Below are 15,494 nucleotides of genomic sequence, written 5' to 3' on the forward strand. Positions count from 1 at the left end.
ATAAACAGTAATTTTAGAAAGAAAAAACTGGCGAACATTAACAAATGTTTCGGGTGCTTGCAAAGTTTCACCAGGAAATCACATTCTTGAAAGTCATGGCTGAAAAAGCAAAATAAATGCTCTGAAAATGAAAACTCTCAACGCATTTTGGAGCCTCGATTTTATTATGCCACGACTTCCACAAATGCAATTCCATAATGAAACCTTACAAGCATTCCAAAATTTTCTTAATATTTGTCCCAAAAATCCTTTTTTTTCTTCTAATGTTTTCTTTTTATTTTACTATCCATATCAGGAGCATTTGAGCTCGAGCTGAGAAAGGGATTTTGTCGTATTCTATATCACATAAGAAGTTCATCCTCATTATCTTATTTATCTTAACATACAACCTATCCACTTCATCATATATGTCTCATACTCCCTTTGGTCCTTTTTACTCCGCGTATTAGATTTGTGTCAAGTCAAACTTTACAAAGTGTGACCAAATATAAATTAAAAAATATCAACATCTACAATACCAAATATATAATCTATAAAACTACATTTCGTAATGAGTCTAACAATATTGATTGACTTTTGTGGATGTTGATACTTTTCTGTACAAGTTTGGTCAAAGTACACATACTTTGATTTCGGACAAAACTTATATGCAAACTAAAAATGACCGGAGGGAGTACGAGATATATATGATGAAGTGGATAGGCTTTGTGAATCGCCCAGGTTTTTTTAGACCTCCGGTTTTGGACGCCAAATCTCCACCCTTGAGAAGCCCGATATATTTCTGTGACACCCCAAAATTTTGACCTTGATTTATTGATTTAAATTTTTTGCCAGAAAATAAAACTTTTCCATTTGTCAAGATTTACCTTTTTGTTATGGTGGATTTTTACCTCTAGTGGGAAAACCTTCAAAAAAGGTAGTGTTGGACTTTATGCCCTCTTTATAAAACAATTCTTTAACAGTGGGTTTAATTGCAAGATTTGTTTTCTCAGAGCTTTATTCTTTTAAAATGATTTCTTTTGAATTTGGAGCCTGTTTTGCACTACAACCATTTGACAAATGCTTTTAAAATTTCCACCAAAATTTGGGGATGTCATGTGATGTTTCCACATCACTTTTATGCAAAAATACCTTTTGACCATTGGAGATTTTGAGCTCTACACCAACTTTTCCAATCTGGTCCAGTAGGCACTTTTGCACTACAACCCATTTAAATATTTCTTTAAAAATTCTTCCAAGTGTTTGGAGATGTCAGTGGATGCATACAATTCATCTTCATGCAAAAGCCCAGTGTTGTTCTTTGAAAAATTTGAGTGAATCAACCTCTTTTTCATTCTGGTCCAGTTTGGTGTTTTGTACTGCAACCCTATTTTATTTTGCTCTGGTGCCCATGACCCTTTTTCCTACTTGTAGCCCTCCCTTCAAAACCCTTAAGTCCAGGAGAGTGGACTCATTGGAGGTTTTTAAGTGCATGCAATAAACCCTTTTCTTTCTGTCCAAAACTGGAGTTTTGCAAAACTTGCACTAACAAGTTTCTGGTTTTGCACATATGATCTTGCCTTCATCATCTGCATCTAAAGAGACCTTGATCTGGAGATTTTGGCCACTCCAAGAGTTGCCTAAGTGCACTTGGCATTCTGTCGAGCAATTGGTGTGCACAGTCAGCTTTGGGCATGTTTCCTAGTTTGCACTGTGAACTTGCTCCAATGACCCAGCAACCATGTCCACTAAACTCCTAGCTGCCTCTATCCTAGTCCTGTTATTTGCCAGCCCCACCCTCGCGCTCTAGACCGCCCTGGCATTTCGTCGAGCGGGTTCCGTGCGTGCTCTGGGCGCGCCCAGAGCGCACGTTTTGCACGCGCGCGCACTGAGCCGCCGTGCCGCACTGCCGCACTCGACGCGGCCCGTCCCTGGCCCCTGCTCCACCGCTGAACCGCGCACTAGCTCGCCCCCTCTCCACGCCATCTCTGGCGCCCTGCAGCGCCGCTGGCAGAGCCCTTGGCGGCACGCCGGCGTCGGCAGCGGCCTCTGCCATGTTCGGCACCGCCCAAACCACACCAGCGCGCCAGCTGCCCCTGTGAATAGCTCGATCTTATCCCGAAGCTCGTCGGCACGCGCTCGTCGCCGCCACGTCGCCCTGCAGCTACAGCACGGCTGTCGCCGGCGATCTTATCTTCAGCCGCCGCGGTCCAACCTCGAGCTCCTATTTAAAGGGTCCCCGAACTCGTTCAAGACCTCAGGCGACCTCAGACCCTCCCCGTAGAGCTTCCCTAGCAGTGGATTGACGGGAGAAGACCGTCTTCACCAACTCCGGCCAGTTCGGCCGCCGCCAAACTCTGGTGCAATACGTCGCAGCCAGCCACTCTTTCGCTCAACCAACGCCACCAGTAACTTCCCCTGGTCCTTGCGAAGCTGCCCATCTGCCCAACCTCGATCGGAGACCACCGGAGCCCAAAGACCACTTCACCACCGTAGCCCTCTCCGCCGCGGAGCTCGCCGCCGGCGACTCCTCCCACCTCCGACGACCCAGCGACCACCAAGAGGACCGCCTCGGTCTGGCTGTTCCATCCCCGCCCTTGGATGCCCGTGAGGCGCTGCCGTTCGTCGACGGCGATCGCCGGAGCCCCGCTCCCGTCGGGTAGAAGAGAGGAGGGGGAGGGAAGAACGGTCAAACCTGACCAGTGGGCCCTCTGGACCCACTGTCAGTGACCCGCACGCCGCCTTCTCTGTTTTAAGTGAAGACGCAGACGTCCTGAGTACGTTTCCTTTGCTGCGAAAGCGTATTCCTCCCGAAACGTTTTCTTTTCTGGTTTTATTTAAAAACATAAGTTTGACTGATCTTTGACTGGCTATAACTTTTAAAATAAAACTCCAAATGAGTTGATTCTTTTTCCTACCTCTCTCAAATTCCACCTAGTTTATTTTAAGATTTATTTAAAAAATATTTGAGACAACTTTTTGTACTGTGTTTGAAATATTTGTTATTTGAATATTTTCCAAAATAGGAATTTGGAGGGGGGAGAAAGCTTTCAAAAAGTGCATCCTTTGCATACTCTTGAAGGCAAGCATTTCTAAACTCTGGCATAATATTCTGTTGTGGTGTTCTGATACGATTACAACACCTTTTGGCTTGGAGTGTGCGTTATCTTTATGTAACGATAAAGTCTCGTGCATGAGTGCTTTTTGGAGATATTTTGTGGTCATCAATGGATACACTAGTGATTTGGATCACCCTCGTGAGCTCCTCATGCATACCGGAAGGAAGCCGGGAAAGTCGTGGTCTTGGGTAGACACGAGCTTGTCCCTAGTCCCTCGTCGAGACGAGTATGTCCGGTATGGCATGGTGAGGCTTGATGAGTGGTGATTTATTCCACTAATGGTAATTTTGTTGGAGGATTCTTGGACCACCTGAGTCGGTCGCAGGTCGAGTCTTGGTCAGTAGCTTCCCTATTTGTTGGTACCACCACTTGTCCCTGTCGCAGACGGGGTATGGTTCAGTAAGTTGTCAACCCCTTACCAAAGCACACATCGTACAGAGAGGCCATAGTGGAAGATATCGGAGGCCTCCGGTAGGCATGCCACTTGGTCCAGGGGCATGGGTGTTTCCGGTTGGGACCGAGAGGGGGGCACCCCTTAGAGCGCGCGTATAGAAGTTTGATCCCATGCTACGTCGAGGTTGTAGCCTCCCCACTTAGAGTTTTGCTCGGCAGGTGTCGTGGGTGATTCCAGACATCGGTGAGTTAAGCTGGTGTGTGCAGGTCAGGCGTGTTTTCAATTAAAAGGCCGTAGGCGGAATTAGTCCCGATGGACTAAGTAAATCCGTTACTCGTGGGAAAATAGTACTCCCTCTGCAGAGGATATATCCTGTTGGATAGCCATGTTCTTGAGTAAGGACCACAGTCTGAGTTAGATCTAGTAACGGTATTCGGATGGAGAACGATTTAACTAGAACTCAGTGATGGTTTTCGGATGGAGACACGGCTAACTGGATCATAGTAACGGTATTTGGATGGAGAACGAATTAGATAGAGCTCAGTGACGGTCTTCGGATGGAGAAACGGCTAGACTAGATTTGTGTTTATGACCTGTGACATCTAAGGATCATGTTTTAATTTTGTTATTATTATGGACTAACCATTTACATTACGTATTTTATTGAGTATCCCTGGGATGGTTCTACCTCCTGGACACTCACTGTGATTACTCTTTTATAAGCCCTTTATGTGGTGTCGCTCAGACCCCCGACTGCGGCATGCTTGTCGTTTATTTATCTTTTATAAGCCCTTTATGTGGTGTCGCTCAGACACCCGACTGCGGCATGCTTGTCGTTATTTATCTTTTATAAGCCCTTTATGTGGTGTCGCTCAGACGCCCGACTGCGGCATGGTTACTCTTGCATTTTTTCCTCTCGAGGAGTCATTCAGACACTTGTTTGGTCCTCAGTATTTTACTTTGGGATTTCGGGAGGACTACCGCCCGACTTCTCTTTTGTTTCCCATGCATCATTATCTCTATGTCTGATTGCACTTGTTAATCTGTTCTCATGCATCGTGTTTACTTTTGTTATATCTTATGTTCGAACTATCTTGCGAGTACTTTCATAGTACTCACCCACGTACTGCATGTTCATATTATCTCTGCTTGCGAGCAACGCAGACTTTCGTTGGAGACGTTGTGATTATCATTATTTTGGAGCATGATTGTCCCTTACTATATTGTCCCCGTGTTCTTAATGTTTGCGAGTACATTCAAGCGTACTCACTGGCTTGTCCCTGGCTATTGTCTTGGCCAGATTTTCGCGCATGGAGATAAGCATCACGGTGACAACCTCGGAACCTGCGTGTTGGCGATAGCAGCCTCGCAAAGATATGAGTTATCCTGGTCAGCTGCTTTTGTGGGAAATGGAGTCCCATAGACGCAGATGGATCCAACCGCTTCCGCCCTCAACCATTAGAAACCAAGTGTTGTACTCCTAGGCCACAATGGTCTTGTACTACATATTTTTGTACCTTGCTTGAAATTCTTGTATCAAGTTGGTGCCTCATCAGCTAACAGTAATCCTGGGGCTGGTGAGCACAAAGGCCGTTTTTCTGGGAAATTATATCCCGAAAATCCGGTCGTGACAATTTCACTTGCTACCTGCTCTATTAGCCTTGCCCCCAGCATCAACAGTTTTTCCCCTGGGTCCTTTATCTGCAACACAGCCCAATCCAAAATCCAGTTGCACGTCAGTTTAATCAATCCCAGAGGATCATTCATGTTTTTTCCTATCAAAGATAATAACATTACCAGATCTCCAAATTGTCCATAGCAAGGCAGAAATTGCCCACCGGAACTATTTTTTTGTCATTCTTAGAGAAGCTTTTTATCCACCCCCAAAGCAATCATTGAGATTAGCTGGAACTGGTCGCAAATCAAAGGCACATCTAATTAGGTTCCAAATGAGTTTAGCAACAGAGCAAGAAACGAAAAGATCAATGGTTCATCCTTTCCACAGAAAAACATAGTTTTTGTCACCTTTCCACCCCTTTTTAAAAGATTGTCTCTGGTCAAAATACTTTTTCTGCTGAGAAGCCACAGAAAAAAATTAATTTTAGCTGGAGCCTTGACATTCCATAGGAACTTCCGAAGTCAATACTAGCACAAGTCGAGATCGGAAGCGTGTATCACGAGAGACGAGACGACAGTGCCAGCTAGCTAGCCAGGGTTCGGACGACGAATGCGCCGGCCATTAGACAGCGATGACGAGTAGCATCGAGTAGCATGCACGTACATAACATGTATCAATGTATGGTTCTCCTGCTCTCCCTCCTCCTCCCATCGTTCCCGAGCCTTTGTACGTCCGGTCCTGCGTTTTCAGACATTCCAGTAGAAGCTATAACCACTAGATTAATCAAGTAACTACTGGCAGGACTCTACGTACTTAAGAGTGCCATAAACAGTGTATGTACGGTGGATGCATTTTCTTCAACTCCGTCGCCTTGTGATCACTTAATAGGTCTACCATGTTCACACATACGCACATGCAAATTCACATGGGTTATTTGCATGGCATCGACTGAATCGTCCGCATGCAGCGACGCGATAACGCGCGACCGGTGGAGGCCGGCCGGCGCCACACGTCGCTGCGAGAACCGGACGCCAGGAAGGAAGACGACGCGGGCCTGCCAGGGTACGTAGAGAACGACGGCAGCCATAGGCGTGTAACACGCACACGCGCGTACGTGCAGGGTGCAGCTAGCCTGCCTTGCTAGCTCCGGCACACGGTCCTCCGATCCGACCTCCGGTTCCTATAAAAGGGCACTCGTGAGCTTCCTCGTCCCAAAGCAAGCAAGCAGCCTGAGCGCTAGTTGATCGATCAACTAGCCAGCCAAGGAGCGGAGTGAGAGTGTGAGGAAGATGTTCGGGTGGATGACGCCGCCGCAGCTCAAGGGGAAGGTGGTGCTCATGCGCAGGAACCTTCTCGACTTGAACCACTGGCAGCAACCCGTGAGCCACGACACCTGGGACGAGGTCACCACCAAAGGCGTCACCTGCCAGCTCATCAGCTCCACCGTCGCCGACCCGAGTAAGGAGCATCTAAGCGCATCCGTCCATATCCTATGTGTTTATATTTACGGGATTCTTAAATCTCCGACCGCGACCTAATTAACCAAGTCATAGTCGATGCTACATTCACAAGATCTTACGTGGAGATTCGTGCAAAAAAATTAATTTCTTTTTTTCTTTTCTATATGCTCGGTCACTTGACCGAGACATTGGTTAAATCTTAGTCGACTAAGATCTAGCGACACTCTTATACTTAAGAAGAGGCAAATGCATATTATTTTCTTTTTCAAAATAGAGGGAAAAAAGACGTCAATACACATCTTACGTTCCCTCATGGGGCGGCCCGAACGAACAATCGTTCCCCGACCAGTTAGGAAGGAATTAACATTTTAGTTTGCTAAAGAGAACACTCCAATCGAACGCTTCGGAATTGTCATGCGAAAACAGATAAAATGGCCATGCCGTTGTATAAGGATTGCCATGTTTCAAAGTAAAAATTGTCATGTTGTATAAAAGGATTGTCAGCAAATTGCTTATGCTATGGAAGAGTAATTTCCATAAGTTTTCAGGGGTTTGTCATAATTGCAACATGCAGAATTTCAGTCTAAAAAGAATGCTCCGAATTTGCCATGCTGGCTGCAGGGAAATTGCCATGCTACATCAACAACAACAAATAAAAATTGCAATGATGTAAACATACAAATTGGCATCCCTAATGTACGCTTAGAAGGATGCGTGAGAGTGAATGGTTCGCACAAGGGATGCAAAGTGCCTGGGGTCTTTCGTTCAGACGTCAAATTTTTAACATTCCCAGGAAAAAAAAAACTTGGTCTCTCCATCGATTGATACACACCTCCTTCATTTATGTATAGCTAGTAACCCCCCGCAAAGTGATTAAGCAAGCTATCGATCGCATATATGGATGCAGATGATGAGAGTGGCACCCGGGGTCTCTTGGGCGAAGAGGAGCGGGTTGAGCACTGGGTGCTCCACTTGCCCCCGATCAACCACGGCGATACCACCTACGATGTCACCTTCGACTGGGACGTGAAGAAGCAAGGCATTCCTGGCGCCGTCATCGTTCGGAACTACCATGCCACCCAGTTCCTCCTCAAGACCATCACCATCGACGACATCCCCGGCCACGCCGGCCCCATCGTCTTCGTCGCAAATTCATGGGTCTATAACACCAACAAGTACCACTACGACCGAGTCTTCTTCACCAACGACGTAAGTGTGCTCGCCTAGCTCTAGTTGGACATATTCATGTATCAGTTTCATGAACATTTAACCTTTCTCATTTATATAAAATAAAGTACTCCGCTACATGCAAATCTAACGTTAGGTTTTTTGACATGACAAATCGAACGTTTTTCATGGCAAATTATGTTAAGCGAGGATGACAAGTTTAGTTGACGAGCATGGCAAATCTGTTTCAATTCATTTTTTGTCATCAAATTGTCATGCTTAACAACTAAATTTATCGTCATCGCACCAATATAAATTGCCATAAAACATCAAATTTGTTATGCCTAAAAATTTGACGTTAGATTTTTAGTGTTTCTCTGAAAATAAAAGGAGGATAAACACCGACTTCCTCATCGGACCATGAACAATTAATAAGTGAACTGAACAATCATGACATGCAATGCAGACGTACCTGCCAAGCGAGATGCCGACGTTGTTGCAGCCGTTCCGAGAGGACGAGCTCCGGATCCTGCGAGGGGACGACCCCAGGCAGAAGAACGGCGCCTATGAGGAGCACGACCGCGTCTACCGCTACGACCTCTACAACGACCTCGGCGATCCAGACCACAAGAACCCTCGCCCCACCCTCGGCGGCCCGGACAGCTTGTACCCATACCCGCGCCGAGGCCGCACCGGCAGGAAGCCCATGGTGACCGACCCCACGTGCGAGAGCAGGAACGTCTTACCCGTGCTCCAACAGTTCTATGTCCCCCGCGACGAGAACTTCAACCATGTCAAGAAAGCCGACTTCACGGCCTACCTCATCAAGGCCATCTCCGGCGGCATCCTCCCCCTCCTCCGCCAGCAGTTCGACTCCGTCTCGCCGCGCGAGTTCGACGACTTCGAGGACATGTACAAGCTCTACGAAGGCGGGCTTAAGATCCCCGACATCCCCGCCCTGGACGAGCTGTTCAAATCGTTCCCGCCGCTGAGGAGCATCATGCCGGCCGGCGGGGACTTCCTCCTCAAGATGCCCATGCCGCATGTCATCAAGGAGGACAAGCTCGCGTGGCGGACGGACGAGGAGTTCGCCCGGGAGATGCTCGCCGGCCTCAACCCACACATCATCACCCGCCTGAAGGTGTTCCCTCCGAGGAGCACGCTTGAAGGGTACGGTGACCAGACGAGCAAGATCACGGTGGAGCACATCCAACACAACCTCGGCAAGCTCAGCGTCGACAAGGCAATCGACGCCAAGAGGCTCTTCATCCTAGACCACCACGACAACTTCATGCCTCACCTGCTAAAGATCAACAGTCTTCCAAACACATTCGTCTAGGCCACCAGGACGCTTCTTTTCCTGCAAGACGACGGCACTCTCAAGCCAATCGCCATCGAGCTCAGCAAGCCCCTACTTAACGACCTCGGCACCAAAGTGGTCGGCGCCGACAGCAAGGTCTACACGCCCCCCTCCTGTGGCTCGGAGTCGGAGAGGGCTGTCCAAGACACCATCTGGCAGCTGGCCAAGGCCTACGCCGCCGTGAACGATTCCGCGTGGCACGGCCTCATCAGCCACTGGCTCCATACGCACGCAGTCATCGAGCCGTTCGTGATCGCCACCAACCGGCAGCTCAGCGTCACGCATCCCATCCACAAGCTCCTGCAGCCACACTACCGCGACACCATGACCATCAACGCCCTGGCACGCCAAGTCCTCATTAGCGCTGGTGGCTTCTTCGAGATGACCGTCTGTCCAGGTGAGCACGCACTGAGAATCTCCTCTGAAGTCTATAGGAACTGGAACTTCACCGAGCAGGCACTGCCGGTAGACCTGATCAAGAGAGGTGTGGCGAAGGAGGACACGGAGAGCCCGTGCGGAGTGTCGCTGCACATCAAGGACTATCCGTACGCGGTGGATGGGTTGGCCGTCTGGTCGGCCATCGAGACTTGGGTCGACGAGTACTGCAGGATCTACTACCCCTGTGATGACGTGCTTCGGTCCGACGTCGAGCTACAGGCATGGTGGAAGGAGGTGCGTGAGGTCGGCCATGGCGACATCAAAGACCAGCCCTGGTGGCCCAAGATGACAACCGTGAACGAGCTCGTCAGGTCATGTGCCACCATCATCTGGATCGCCTCTGCGCTGCATGCGGCCGTCAACTTTGGCCAGTACTCATACGCCGGCTACCTCCCCAACCGTCCGACGGTGAGCCGACGGCAGATGCCGGAGCCGGGCACCAAGGAGTACAAGGAGGTGGAGACTGACCCGGACCTGGCCTTCATCCACACCATCACGAGCCAGCTCCAAAGCATCATTGGAGTGTCGGTGATCGAGGTCCTGTCCAACCACTCCTCCGACGAAGTCTACCTGGGGCAGCGCGATGAGCCAAAGTGGACATCAGATGTGAAGGCGAAAAAGGCGTTCGAGGACTTCAGCCAGAAGTTGATCGACATCGAGAAGAGAATCATGAATATGAACGCGAATCGCCAACTCAAGAACCGGAATGGGCCAGCAAAATTCCCCTACATGCTTCTCTACCCCAACACATCTGACATCGATGGTGAGAGCGCCACCGGGATCACAGCCAAGGGCATCCCCAACAGCATCTCCATCTGATGAATGTTATGGCGTTATGTTATTGTTGTATATTTCCCATTTCAAATAAGGAACGCTGCATGTGCACGTTCATGAGTGGCCAGAAGCGTGCTCGTTCACGTTGAGGCGAGTTGTGTTTATTTTCCTGTTGATGAAGCTGTTTTGGCCGCAATGCAAAGCCCGTGGGATGGCACGGATGAAGGGTTGTGGTCGGCCAGTGTGTTGAGCTGGACCGTATATATGTTGAATAAAGCAAGCGAGTGTCTATTTGCATGTCTACTGATTTTGAATTTGACATTAGTCAGATTTTCTTCATAACGACACATGTTGATGGTTTTGCTGATGTCGACCACTTTTTCCTCCGAAGTGTTTTGTTTTCTCTTTTCTCTCTGTTTTTAGATGTTTTCATGCAAAAAACTTGTTCATGGCAACCATAATTTTTGTTCATTCTTTTCTCCTGAGATGGTAACTTTTGCTCATATTACTTTCCTTCTTCGGTTCACCACCGCTTCATGGTATTACGATTTTCCATGTGATATTTTTGTCCATGCTAGTTGTTTCTTGTTCTATAAATTTTGTTCACGGTTGTGATGATTTTGGCTCAAATTAATTTACGAAAAGTGTAACGCCCACACGTGTGGGCGTTAGCCAACTCACCCACACGCCTCCATCACCGTCCAGTAACTTCTGCACGAATCTTGGCACGAATTAACTGATTTGTATGTCACGTAGGACAACTCGCGTGTGTGGTGTCTGAGAGAGGTCGCCCACACATCCGTTTTACCACACGGAGGGGCCGGTGTGTGGGTGTTTAGCAGTTCGCCCACACACCAGTTTTCAGTCACGCACAAGGGCTGGTGTGTGGGCGTTTGCCATCTCGCCCACACACCCGCCTCCTCTCCCACACTCAAGCTGCCAGTTGCCATGCGTTTTGCAGTGTACATGGCAACTGCCCTAGTGTGTTTGCAAGCAGATGGCAACTCTCTTTTTTTTACCCGAACATGTCAGTTGCCATATGTTTTGCATGGTACATGGCAAATTGCCCTAGCGTGCACGTAAGCAGATGGCTCTTTCTTTTTAAATGGCAACTGCCCTAGCGTGCTTGCACTAGTAGAAAAAGGGCCTTTAGTCCCGGTTCATAAGGGCCTTTAGTCCCGGTTCTTACACGAACCGGGACTAAAGGCCCTCCACGTGGCCGCTGCCTGGAGGTCCACCTTTAGTCCCGGTTGGTAACACCAACCGGTACTAAAGGAAATTTTATGATTTTTTTTGATTTTTTTATTTTCAAATTTCTGAATTATTTTAACCTGTAATCTCTAGTCACCCTCATCACTGCTCAATTTAACCTCTAATCTCTAATCACCCCTCATCATTCCAAATCATCTAACTTCCCGGACAGTCACCCATCCTCTCACTACTCCAGCCTGAGCACGCTTAACTTCCGGGTTCTATTCTCCCTCGTTTCCAAGTCTGCACTTGTTGTTTTCCTGACAATAATAAGATGTCAATCCTATTAACCCTCAGGAATTTAGCTTGAGCATGAAGTCACACATTTCACTGTTTGAGTTTGAAACTATTGTTCTAAAAAACAATAATTATTTAGTAACACTAATATTTTTTGAATAAGTAGTTTGACCATAGTTTGACCACAGTTTGACCAGATTTGACCAAAATTAAAAAAAACTGAAATAATTATTTAGTAACACTAATATTTCTTGAATAATTAGTTTGACCATTGTTTGACCACAGTTTGACCAGATTTGACCAAAATTCAAAAAAACTGAAATAATTATTTAGTAACACTAATATTCTTGAATAATTATTTAGTAACACTAATACTTCTTGAATAAGTAGTTTGACCATAGTTTAACCAGATTTAACCAAAATTCAAAAAAAAACAGAAATTTGAGCATAACTTTTTTTCTTTTTAGAATTTGAGAATTCTAAAAATTTGCAAACAGGCCGTAGGCAATCAAAATCGGATGCGGATTTTTGTGCTGAACATTTTGATATATTATACGTTTTTTCTGACATCGTATGCAAAAGTTATAGCCGTTTTACATTTTCCCTACACTTTTTGCAAAACATGTCCAAATTTAAGTTTTTAAATTTTCCTAACTAGTACATGTAGTAACATAACTACATGTGGAAGGATTTTAATTTTTGAAGTTTTTATCATTTTCTTTTGCTTTTTACATGAAAAGGCGATCCACGGGGGGGGGGGGGATAGAGTTTGAAAATGGGACCTTTAGTACTGGTTCGTGCCATGAACCGGTACTAATGCCTCAAACCCCATTAGTACCGGTTGGTGGCTCGAACCGGGACTAAAGGTCTAAACTTTAGTACCGGTTTGCCTCAAACCCCATTAGTACCGGTTGGTGGCTCGAACCGGGACTAAAGGTCTAAACTTTAGTACCGGTTGGTGCCACGAACCGGTACTAATGGACATCGCACCCTTTAGTCCCGGTTCGTGGCACCAACCGGGACTAAAGGTCCCATTTGAACCGGGACTAATGCCTGTACGGTGCCCTAGCTGCTCGAACCGGGACTAATGCTCACATTAGTCCCGGTGCATTAGTCCCGGTTCGTAATGCAACCGGGATTAATGCTCTTTTCTGGCCGAACCAAAGCCCTGTTTTCTACTAGTGTTGTGAGCACATGGCAACTCTCTCTTTTACCCGAACATGTTTTTTGCCATGCCTTTTTTTGTAGCGCTACATGGCAACTGCCTAGTGTTAGTAGGTGGCAACTCCTAAAGTTTTGAAATCATGGCAACTGCAGTAGACCAGACCACACATGGCAGCAGCTGTAGTTGTCCAAAAAATGGCAATCTGGAACTGTGACTTGAGATGGCAACTGCAGTTGAGCAAACATGGCAACTGTAGTTGTCCGACATGGCAACCGTAGTTCCGCGACATGGCAACTGCACTTAAACGAACATGGACGAGGGTCCGGCCCATGGCAACTGCGGGGCGCGCGGTAAAGTGTCACGTGGGGCATGCGGGACCACGAGGTACGAGGCCTGACGTACCGGGCGTGTGGGCGTTATCTATTTCGCCCACAGGCACACGTGTAAGAGGGACCGAGAGGGAAAAAAGAGGCGTGTGGGCGCTAGTTGTTTTGCCCACACACAGACGTGTGGGCTGGTCCTCTTAGGCACCACACAGAACGTGTGGGCAGATTCCTTAACGCCCACACGTGTGGCAGTTATCGGCGTCCTTAATTTAATGTTTGAAAAAAAATCTAAACTTGGCACATGCCCAATTTAGTCTTCCCAGGCAACGAGTTTTAGTGGGGCGCTCCTCCCATATAGGAACAAAGATGTACATATCTGGGTGTTGGAAATATGCCCTAGAGGCAATAACAAAATGGTTATTATTATATTTCCTTGTTCATGATAATTGTCTATTGTTCATGCTATAATTGTGTTATGCGGGAATCGTAATACATGTGTGAACACATAGACCATAACATGTCCCTAGTGAGCCTCTAGTTGACTAGCTCGTTGATCAATAGATGGTTACGGTTTCCTGACCATGGACATTGGATGTCATTGATAACGGGATCACATCATTAGGAGAATGATGTGATGGACAAGACCCAATCCTAAGCATAGCACTAGATCGTGTAGTTCGTTTGCTAAAGCTTTTCTAGTGCCAAGTATCATTTCCTTAGACCATGAGATCGTGCAACTCCCGGATACCGTAGGAATGCTTTAAGTGTACCAAATGTCACAATGTAACTGGGTGGCTATAAAGGTGCACTGTAGGTATCTCCGAAAGTGTGTTGGGTTGGCACGGATCGAGACTAGGATTTGTCACTCCGTATGACGGAGAGGTATCTCTGGGCCCACTCGGTAATGCATCATCATAATGAGCTCAATGTGATTAAGTATTTAGTCACGGGATCATGCATTACGGAACGAGTAAAGTGACTTGCCGGTAACGAGATTGAACGAGGTATTGGGATACCGACGATCGAATCTCGGGCAAGTAACGTACCGATTGACAAAGGGAATTGTATACGGGATTGCTTGAATCCTCGACATCGTGGTTCATCCGATGAGATCATCATGGAACATGTGGGAGCCAACATGGGTATCCAGATCCCACTGTTGGTTATTGGCTAGAGAGCGGTCTCGGTCATGTCTGCATGATTCCCGAACCCGTAGGGTCTACACACTTAAGGTTCGATGATGCTAGGGTTATAAGGAAGATTTGTATGTGGTTACCGAATGTTGTTCGGAGTCCCGGATGAGATCCCGGACGTCGCAAGGAGTTCCGGAATGGTCCGGAGGTGAAGATTTATATATGGGAAGTCATCATACGGTCACCGGAAATATTCGGGGGTATACCGGTATTGTACCGGGACCACCGGAGGGGTTCCAGGGGTCCACCGGGAGGGTCCATCTACCCTGGAGGGCCTTATGGGCTGTAGGTGGAAGGGAACCAGCCCCTAAGTGGGCTGGGCGCCATCCCCCCTAGGGCCCATGCGCCTAGGGTTGGGGGGGGGGAGAACACTAAAGGGGGCGCCCCCTTGCTTGGGGGGCAAGCCCCCTTCCCCTTGGCCGCCCCCCTCTAGATCTCATCTAGAGGGGCCGGGCCCCTCCCCCCTTCTCCCTATAAATAGAGGGGTAGAGGGAGGGCTACAGCACCACATCCAAGGTGCAGCCCCTCCCCTCCCCAACACCTCTCCTCCTCCGCGTGAGCTTGGCGAAGCCCTGCCGGAGAACTGCCACTCCATCACCACCACGCCGTCGTGCTGCTGTTGGAGCCCTCTTCCTCAACCTCTCCCTCCTCCTTGCTGGATCAAGGTGCGGGAGACGTCACCGGGCTGCACGTGTGTTGAACGCGGAGGCGCCGTTGTTCGGCGCTTGGATCGGAATCAACCGCGATCTGAATCACTACGAGTACGACTCCCTCATCCGCGTTCTCGTAACGCTTCCATCTCACGATCTTCAACGGTATGAAGATGCACTTCCCTCTCTCTCGTTGCTAGTTACTCCATAGATTGATCTTGGTGATGCGTAGAATTTTTTTAATTTCTGCAACGATCCCCAACAGTGGCATCATGAGCTAGGTCTATGCGTAGTTTCTATGCACGAGTAGAACACAAGTTGTTGTGGGCGTCGATTTTGTCAATTTACTTGCCGTTACTAGTC

General features: G+C 47.8%; 1 pseudogene across 1 annotated transcript; it reads left to right on the forward strand.

The window, feature by feature from the left end:
- Positions 1-6,327: 6,327 nt before the first annotated feature.
- Positions 6,328-10,623, forward strand: LOC123143907 (putative linoleate 9S-lipoxygenase 3; annotated as a pseudogene). Its single transcript, XR_006471135.1, has 3 exons — positions 6,328-6,568; positions 7,478-7,779; positions 8,204-10,623. The product of XR_006471135.1 is annotated as a putative linoleate 9S-lipoxygenase 3 (transcript).
- The last annotated feature ends 4,871 nt before the right edge of the window (positions 10,624-15,494 follow it).

Source organism: Triticum aestivum, chromosome 6D (genome assembly GCF_018294505.1).
Source record: "Triticum aestivum cultivar Chinese Spring chromosome 6D, IWGSC CS RefSeq v2.1, whole genome shotgun sequence".
NCBI classification, from domain to species: Eukaryota; Viridiplantae; Streptophyta; class Magnoliopsida; order Poales; family Poaceae; genus Triticum; species Triticum aestivum.